Raw genomic sequence first — 9,462 nt, 5'->3', positions numbered from 1 at the left:
AAGATTTTATTGATGGTGTGTGCATTTTAATAGCAGGTTGTATTTTTCTGGGTTACATTTAGAATTTTTACAATTGCTATATTGCTGTTTAAGTAAATGCACATTTACTGTGATGGTTTCTCACCCAGACCTTAACACTGACTTGACCTACACATTACCAGATTCTGCCCCCAGACAGAGACAAAAGTTACCACAGCGAGTGAGCCTGGAGACTCTAGTGGAACTCCTACAAGCTGAAGTATCTGTGTTGCAACAGTGCCTCAACGATTCTCTCCAGTTGCAGCAGAGTATATTAAGACGTTTTGGTCCTCCTGATGTCGACACCCCTGCAGCGCCACATGCGCAGCTACCTCCTATGGCCAGCTGTACACCACACAGTCGTATTCCTCTAGGCCAAGTGCCATTACAAGGTACGACCACTAATGTTTCCCATAGAAATGTGACTTTCTCACCACATCCCAATTCTTCTGATGTGAGTAATACTAGCAGAATCCTTGCATCTGTACTGTACCAGTCAAGGCTTGAACCACCTGTGTTTGCGGGAGACGGACACGTTAGCCCTGAGGATTGGCTACAATCGGTCAATGTTTACAGAACCTCCCTTGATTTAACTGATGCTCAAATTCTTCTTGAGCTGCCACGGTTTTTGGCAAAAGAGCCAAAGAAATTGTTCTCTGTCCTTGACACACATGTCGTTACATGGGCCCAGTTCTGTGATTTCTTCAGGAAAGTCTTTCTTCCTTCCGACAGCCAGGAACAAATAATTAGAGGTATCTTGGACCGTATGCAAAGCCCTGAAGAACCCCTTCCTACCTTTGTGGCTCACATGCTAAGTGAATTCAGAAAACTGAAAACTCCTCCGCCAGAGCAAGAACAAATCGACCTTATTTGTAAACATGCTCTTGAAAAGTATAGAGTTGCTCTCTATGGAACTTATGTTTCCTCAGGCATGGATCTTCTGCTGAGGGCTCACGAGCTCCATGTGGTCCTGGGACCAAGTAAATGTTCAGTGCCTTCAATGCAGAGTAAAACTAAATTTGGCAAAGAAACCTACTGTTACAAGTGCTCACGCCCTGGTTTCACTTCTCGTACATGTCCAGATTGTAACTCACCTTCTGGAATGTGCTCACAACAAAGTGAGTCCCCTAATGCACATTCGGAACCTGCTCTTGATGCAAGGGATATGAACAACCCCGAAGGTAGCAATGCAGGGGAAGGAAATTCATTTGTAAGACTCAAGGGAAACTCCAAAGGGGGGAGGATGATTCGCAGAGGCAATCCTCCCTCCAGAAGATAATTTCGCCTCAACCGACTAATGCTGCTGTTCCAGAACAACCTGTCCTTTGTCATGTGGAAGATCCCACATCACCTTCCTTTTGGAACACTCCATTTAGAGTTAAGATTAACCTGCATGGCCAGGTGTTAGATGCTACACTTGACACGGGCGCATCGCTTTCTGCAGTGCAAGTGGACATTGTTCAGAATCAAGCCAAACTGAAGGTTAACATTAAACCATGGTCTGCTCCCCCAATCCAACTAGCAGATGGTGGGGCATGCCAACCCTTAGGGCTGACATGGTTGGCTTTTGGCTTCATGGGACAGCGTTTTTATCACCGGTTTGCCATTGTTCCACGTTTACCCTCAACCTTGGTCTTGGGGATGGACTTCATGTTGCGTGCCTCCATCACCATTCACATCCCGTCCAGAACTGTTGTCATAGGCAACGATCCTTTATTAATAGAAGAGATGGAAGGCAAGGAAGTGCAGGAGTTGGAAAGCAGTTTGTTATTTATGGAAGTCCTATCTTCCGCACTTCGAGAAAAGGTTGAGGAAGCATGTCTGAGTAATGCTGAGAAGGAACAGTTGTCAGAGCTACTTTAAAGTTTTTCTGACCTCTTTGATGGTCACCTGGGTCGCACATCACTAACTGAGCACTCCATAGACACGGGGAATGCCAAGCCAATCCACCTTCCCCCTTATCGAACCTCCCCAGCTAAAAAGCATATGATTGAGGATCAAATAGGAAAAATGTTGAATGACGGCATCATTGAACCGGCAACAGGCCCTTGGGCCGCCCCCGTTGTGATTGTTCAGAAACCTTGTGGTGAACCACGATTTTGTGTGGACTATCGTGGGTTGAATCAGCTTACCGTGAAGGACTCTTACCCATTACCAAGAGTCGATGAGTCCCTTGACTTCCTTTCCAGAGGGAAATTTTTGACTACAATCGACCTTAGGTTAACATTAAACCATGGTCTGCTCCCCCAATCCAACTAGCAGATGGTGGGGCATGCCAACTCTTAGGGCTGACATGGTTGGCTTTTAGCTTCATGGGACAGGGTTTTTATCACCGGTTTGCCATTGTTCCACGTTTACCCTCAACCTTGGTCTTGGGGATGGACTTCATGTTGCGTGCCTCAATCACCATACACATCCCATCCAGAACTGTTGTCATAGGCAACGATCCTTTATTAATAGAAGAGATGGAAGGCAAGGAAGTGCAGGAGTTGGAAAGCAGTTTGTTATTTATGGAAGTCCCATCATCCGCACTTCGAGAAAAGATTGAGGAAGCATGTCTGAGTAATGTTGAGGAGGAACAGCTGTCAGGGCTAATTGAAGGTTTTTCTGACCTCTTCGACGGTCACCTGAGTCGCACATCACTAACTGAGCACTCCATAGACACGGGGAATGCCAAGCCAATCCACCTTCCCCCTTATCGAACCGCCCCAGCTAAAAAGCGTTTGATTGAGGATCAAATAGGAAAAATGTTGAACGACGGCATCATTGAACCGGCAACAGGCCCTTGGGCCGCCCCCGTTGTGATTGTTCAGAAACCTTGTGGTGAACCACGATTTTGTGTGGACTATCGTGGGTTGAATCAGCTTACCGTGAAGGACTCTTACCCATTACCAAGAGTCGATGAGTCCCTTGACTTCCTTTCCAGAGGGAAATTTTTGACTACAATCGACCTTGCTCAGGGATACTGGCAGGTCTCCATGGAAAAATAATCAAAACCTAAAACTGCTTTTGTCTGTTTATTTTTGGCTATTTCAGTTCTGTGTGCTTCTATTTGGTTTGTGCAATACACCAGCGACCTTTCAAAGACTAATGAATAGTGTCCTGGCTTGTCTCATTTATAGGTGCTGTGCAGTCTACTTGGACGACATTGTTGTGGCTTCACCCACTTTCAAGCAACAACTCGATGACCTCAGGGAAGTCCTTTCACGGCTCAAGTCTGCCGGGTTGACCATTAAACTGGTCAAATGCCAGTTTTGTCGCAGAGAGCTCACCTTCTTGGGGTACCGTTTCTGTCCACGTGGCGTCCTGCCGGACCAGGACAAAGTGAAAGCTGTTATGGACTTTAAAACTCCTGTCAATGTGAAGCAAGTGAGGCAGTTTTTGGGCCTATCAGTCTATTACTGTCGGTTCATACAGGACTACGCCCGCCACGCTGAACCATTGTTCGCGCTCACTAAAAATGATGCTCCTTTTGTATGGGACAGTGCCTGCCAAGATGCCATGGACCTGCTGAAACAAAAATTAACTTCAGCACCTGTGCTAAGTTTTCCTGACTTCTCTCTACCTTTTTTTGTTCATGCCGATGCCTGTGACGCGGGACTAGGAGCTGCGCTGATGCAGAGAGATCTGCATGGCAGAGAGGTTGCTGTGGCGTATGCTAGTCGGGCCCTGCATAAATCTGAGAAACCTTATTCCACACCCGAGAATGAGTGTCTGGCCATCATTTGGGCCCTTGAGCACTTTAGGCCTTACATTGAGGGTCTCCATGTCACAATCTTCACTGACCACAGTGGGCTCAAGTGGTTGATGACCCATCCCAACCCCACTGGCCGCCTTGCTCATTGGGCTCTCCGCCTTCAGGACTTCGATTTCAATGTTGTCCACAAGCCTGGATCTCGAAACAAAGTGCCTGATGCGCTGTCGAGGAATCCTCTAACAGATGATGTGCCACCAATGGACCTCCTTCCTGACTATGCTGTGATTGGTGGTCTGGATCTCTGTACGCTATCTTCAGTAACTCTTACGGATCGATCTTATGTCAGACAATTACAACTTGAAGATCCAATCTCAGGTGATCTCCTCCGTAAAATGGAGGCAGAGCTCCAACAGGGTAGCGACGGGGATGATTGCTCTCAATATTCCATTCATGATGGCCTGTTGTACTTTAATGATCCCAAACCTGCTTGTGGCATCCACCCTTTGAAATGTTTAAAGCTGTATGCTCATACGTCTCTCAAAGGTACCTTGTTGAGGTATTACCATGATCACCCAACTGCAGGTCACCTAGGGATAACCAAGACCTTGGCCCGACTGAAACTCAGGTTTTCTGGCCTAAAATGGCATCTGAGGTGAAGAAATATGTAACCTCTTGCACAGTTTGCCAACTAACAAAACCAAGTCAGAGAAACCCTGCCGGTCTAATGGTCCCAATTCGGCCCCAAAAACCTTGGGAGTACGTTGGGGTGGATTTCGTTGGCCCATTGCCACGTACTCCCTGTGGCAATGCTTACATCTTGGTTTTTGTCAATTATTTTTCAAAGTGGGTTGAGATTGTGGCGGTGAGAGAAGCTACTGCTCAAGTGGCAGCAAACAAACTGCTAAGTGAAGTGTTTTCCCGTCACGGGGCCCCCACTTATCTAATTTCAGACAGAGGTTCCCCTTTCGTGAGCGACCTATTCGAACGGGTGCTCACTCTCCTGGGAACAGAACATCGCCTCACAACGTCATATCACCCACAGACGAATGCCACAGAGAGGGTGAACCGGACTCTCAAGACAGCAATTCGAGTATACGTGGATGATAAACATACAACCTGGGACCGATATATTCCACAAATTTGCTTTGCACTACGAACAGCACCTCATGAGAGTAGGGGTCAAACCCCGTCTATAATGTTGTATGTGAGGGAGTTGGACACTTCATTGAACCTGGTGACTCAGCCTGTCTGGGATGGAATGGAGGAACCTGAAATCCCTTATCCCGAGAGCTTAAGATTGACACTGCAAGAGGCACATGACCATGCAAGGGCAGCCCTGGAAACCAGTAACAACAAACGGAAGCAGCACTATGACAAAAGATGTCGCTCTGTTTTTTATGCCATTGGTGACCTTGTCAGAGTGAAAACCCACCCTAAATCAGATGCTCTGGCCAATTTTACAGCAAAACTGGCACCACTGTACTCTGGTCCATACCGTGTCACTCAAGTTTTGTCTGATGTGAACTACAGACTTGCAAAGTTGGACACAAGACAGGATGCTGGTGTCTATCATGTGGTGAATATGCAGCCTTTCCACACTTGGAACGCATGCAGCAGCCATACACCAAGTGGACCTCAGGATGAGTCTGAAACGACCGATGAGGGGTTGGAGGACAGTCTGCTGGTGACACAGAGGAGTGAGGACCAACCTCAAGATGCATGCTTTTCTCTGCCTAATGAGATTGATGTTAATTGTGATGATTTCACTGACAATGCACATGACGTGACCAAGCATGACATGAGTAGTTGTACTCGTAATGCTGACACTGACATTAGCACGTCTTCACGACATACACATCTTCCTGACTTTGACGTTGATCTTGAAGGTCATCGCTACAATCTCAGACCTAGACTGGCACCTAGAATCACCTCAGGGTGGTCAGACAAGAAATGGACTAACGAGTATCATACTGACAGATTGGATCTGAAGTAGTAATTTGTTTGCTTGTTCGAATTTCTTGTGTGTTTAAATGTTAATAATATTACCATGATCACCCAACTGCAGGTCACCTAGGGATAACCAAGACCTTGGCCTGACTGAAACTCAGGTTTTTCTGGCCTAAAATGGCATCTGAGGTGAAGAAATATGTAACCTCTTGCACTGTTTGCCAACTAACAAAACCAAGTCAGAGAAAACCTGCCGGTCTAATGGTCCCAATTCGGCCCCAAAAACCTTGGGAGTACATTGGGGTGGATTTCGTTGGCCCTTTGCCACGTACTCCCAGTGGCAATGCTTACATCTTGGTTTTTGTCGATTATTTTTCAAAGTGGGTTGAGATTGTGGCGGTGAGAGAAGCTACTGCTCAAGTGGCAGCAAACAAACTGCTAAGTGAAGTGTTTTCCCGTCACGGGGCCCCCACTTATCTAATTTCAGACAGAGGTTCCCCTTTCGTGAGCGACCTATTCGAACGGGTGCTCACTCTCCTGGGAACAGAACATCGCCTCACAACGGCATATCACCCACAGACGAATGCCACAGAGAGGGTGAACCGGACTCTCAAGACAGCAATTCGAGCATACGTGGATGATAAACATACAACCTGGGACCGATATATCCCACAAATTTGCTTTGCACTACGAACAGCACCTCATGAGAGTACGGGTCAAACCCTGTCTATGATGTTGTATGGGAGGGAGTTGGACACTTCATTGAACTTGGTGACTCAGCCTGTCTGGGATGGAATGGAGGAACCTGAAATCCCTTATCCCGAGAGTTTAAGATTGACACTGCAAGAGGCACATGACCATGCAAGGGCAGCCCTGGAAACCAGTCACAACAAACGGAAACAGCACTATGACGAAAGACGTCGCTCTGTTTTTTATGCCATTGGTGACCTTGTCAGAGTCAAAACCCACCCTAAATCAGATGCTCTGGCCAATTTTACAGCAAAACTAGCACCACTGTACTCTGGTCCATACCGTGTCACTCAAGTTTTGTCTGATGTGAACTACAGACTTGCAAAGTTGGACACAAGACAGGATGCTGGTGTCTATCATGTGGTGAATATGCAGCCTTTCCACACTTGGAACGCATACAGCAGCCATACTCCAAGTGGACCTCAGGATGAGTCTGAAACGACCGATGAGGGGTTGGATGACAGTCTGCTGGTGACACAGAGGAGTGAGGACCAACCTCAAGACGCATGCTTTTCTCTGCCTAATTATTAAGATTAAGGTTTAAGGTTAGGTTTAAGGAGATTAAGGTTTTAATATGGAGTAAAGTGATTAAAGAATGGCAAGTTAACTGGAACAATGGGGAAAATGGTAGATTCCTTTACATAATAAACAAAGTAAGTCATAATATAAAGTGTATAGGTAAGTCAAGGAAAGAAGAGGTTATCTTTAACAGAATATTGCTAGAGCACTCAAATTTAAATAGCACTCTTAAAATAATAGGGAGACATCCAAATGGGTTATGTGAACAATGTCATGTTGAAGAAACAATACCTCATGTATTTCTTGAATGTAGCAAGTATGAACAAGAAAGAAGAAAAATGATAGTAGAAATAAGGAAAAATGGAATTCAGGATCTTAATTTTAAGGTTTTAATAAAATGGGCAAGTGAAATAAATAGTAATGTATTCTTTGATTTTATAAGAGATACAGGGTTGGTAAATAGAATTTAAAACTCTGCGACACAGCAAACTAACAACGACCTATGCCTCTAACCACAGGTGAAGAGCTGTTGTTCCAACGACACAAGTTTGCGATGCAGTTTGCGAATGTTCGTTTGAACTATGTTTTCGTGGAACACCGAATCGTTGAACTATGTTGGTAACGACGGAACTTGCGACCATAGTTGGCTAACGATGCTTTTGGGAAACGCACCCCAGGTTATTCTAACACCGTGTCTACACCGGACCGCCGCGCCGCAACATCTAAATTCTGTTTACACTGGACGCAACAAAAGCGACCGTTGCAAATCATTTGAACTTTTGTGTCAGTACGTCATAAATAGAACGAGACAGCAGTGTTGGGGTTAAAGAAGTGTGTTATAATAACCCCTAAATACAACTCATTATATAGGCTACACTATAAACACTTTAAAGGAGACATGAAAAGATGAAAAACATGAAAGATGTTTTCTCTGTTTTGGAGGGATGATTATTTTTCAATCATACCCTATTTATTGCATCAACATTTGTTAATACTTTACTATATTTAAGGGTGGATAATTTTATAGTTGTTTATTGCAACAGTACATAACTACAATAACTTTGTCTAGTGCTCTTATGAAAGTTTATAGCATGATTTGTGAAAATTTAACTATACTGAATGACATAGCATAGACTCCTTCATGGCTAGTTTTTGCGTCTTTCATTTCTGTAACCTTCTTGTTCTGCAGATCTGTGTGTACTAGTGTTAAATGCTACTGTTTTTGACAGCGTTGATAACGTTTATGACGATAATATCATGATAATTTTGGCGTTTCCCTTACCATCGTATCCTGTCAGCAAAAACCTGTCCATGGGCTTTTTAGATTGATTTCAGTTTAAGTGCCGGCGATGCAGTGTTGCCAGATATTGATACTAAAACAAACAAAAAACTGAAAATAAATAAAAATAAACCGAAATTATTTCCAATTTTTTGCAAATAAGATAAGATAAAGATATCGCTGACTCTAAACTGCAACTTCCTTCTTTATTAACTTTCTAAAGTGTTAAATTAAGTGGAAAAGACCAGTTAAAAAACGCTTATAATAGCGTTTAATAATAGAGCTTGTGCACGCGCCCTCACTCACAACTCTCTCGAGCCTCGTTCACTCCGCCAGCATCTCGCAGCATTTTCATACCAAGGACACTAAACATTCTTGCAAACTGTCTAAACTGAATTATACTTGTCATGCAGACATTCATATGAGGAGTTTAACATCAAATTAGTCATTCAAAGAACTAATTTTATTTTTGAACATGAAAAATTCTTGTTACGGGCCTGGTCAGTTGGTCTGTGCAGCTAGTAGGTTGATTTTTTTTAGGCTATAGGCTATGAAAAAATATAATAATCAGAAAACATGCCCGTGTCTACTTTTATTTTAATAGAGTTGTATCAAAAAACAAAATCTCCAGTCTTTCGCATCTTAAAGATCGTGTTTATGTGTGTGTGTGAAGTAAGGGCGGCACGGCAGTGTTTTGCCTAGAGCGGCAGTTGAGCTAGCGCCGGCCCTGTTTATAGTATTGCATATACAGCAACTGCATATACATTTATGGTCATATTTGCCATACCATAGCAGTTTCGAAGTCTTCTGACAAAAGACTCTCAATTTTCCATAGGCAGTCAAACAGAACTTAAAATGATTTGATTCTTACCTGAACTGGACGCCATTAGCCTACATGCTTTTAACAAAATCGAAAGTGGAAGTTTGTTCAGATGGAGATGAGAACACACATCTTGTGTGGTGTTGTGTGGGTGTGCTCTCTAAAACACGTGCTTTCACTGAAGCAATCGGTAAAATTATCTCAGTATATCAGTAAAATTATTATTTTTTAAAAGGCTAGTTCAGCCAGAAATGAAAATTCTGTCATCATCTGCTCACCCTCAAATTGAAACCTGTATACGTTTCTTTCTTCTGCTGAACACAAAAGACGATATTCTGAAGAATTTTGGTAACCAGACATTTGCTGGTAGCCATTGACATCCATAGTAGGGAAAAAATATAATGGAAGTCAGTGGCTACAGAGTAGTATCTT

General features: G+C 43.9%; 1 pseudogene; it reads right to left on the bottom strand.

Moving 5' to 3' along the window:
- LOC107692223 (interferon-induced very large GTPase 1-like) overlaps positions 1-9,117 on the bottom strand; it is a 35,922-nt pseudogene extending 26,805 nt beyond the window's left edge.
- Between the last annotated feature and the right edge of the window lie 345 nt (positions 9,118-9,462).

The sequence above is a fragment of the Sinocyclocheilus anshuiensis genome, unplaced genomic scaffold, assembly GCF_001515605.1.
Source record: "Sinocyclocheilus anshuiensis isolate Anshui unplaced genomic scaffold, SAMN03320099.WGS_v1.1 scaffold859, whole genome shotgun sequence".
Lineage (NCBI taxonomy): Eukaryota > Metazoa > Chordata > Actinopteri > Cypriniformes > Cyprinidae > Sinocyclocheilus > Sinocyclocheilus anshuiensis.
This window is presented reverse-complemented; position numbering and strand designations above follow the sequence as displayed.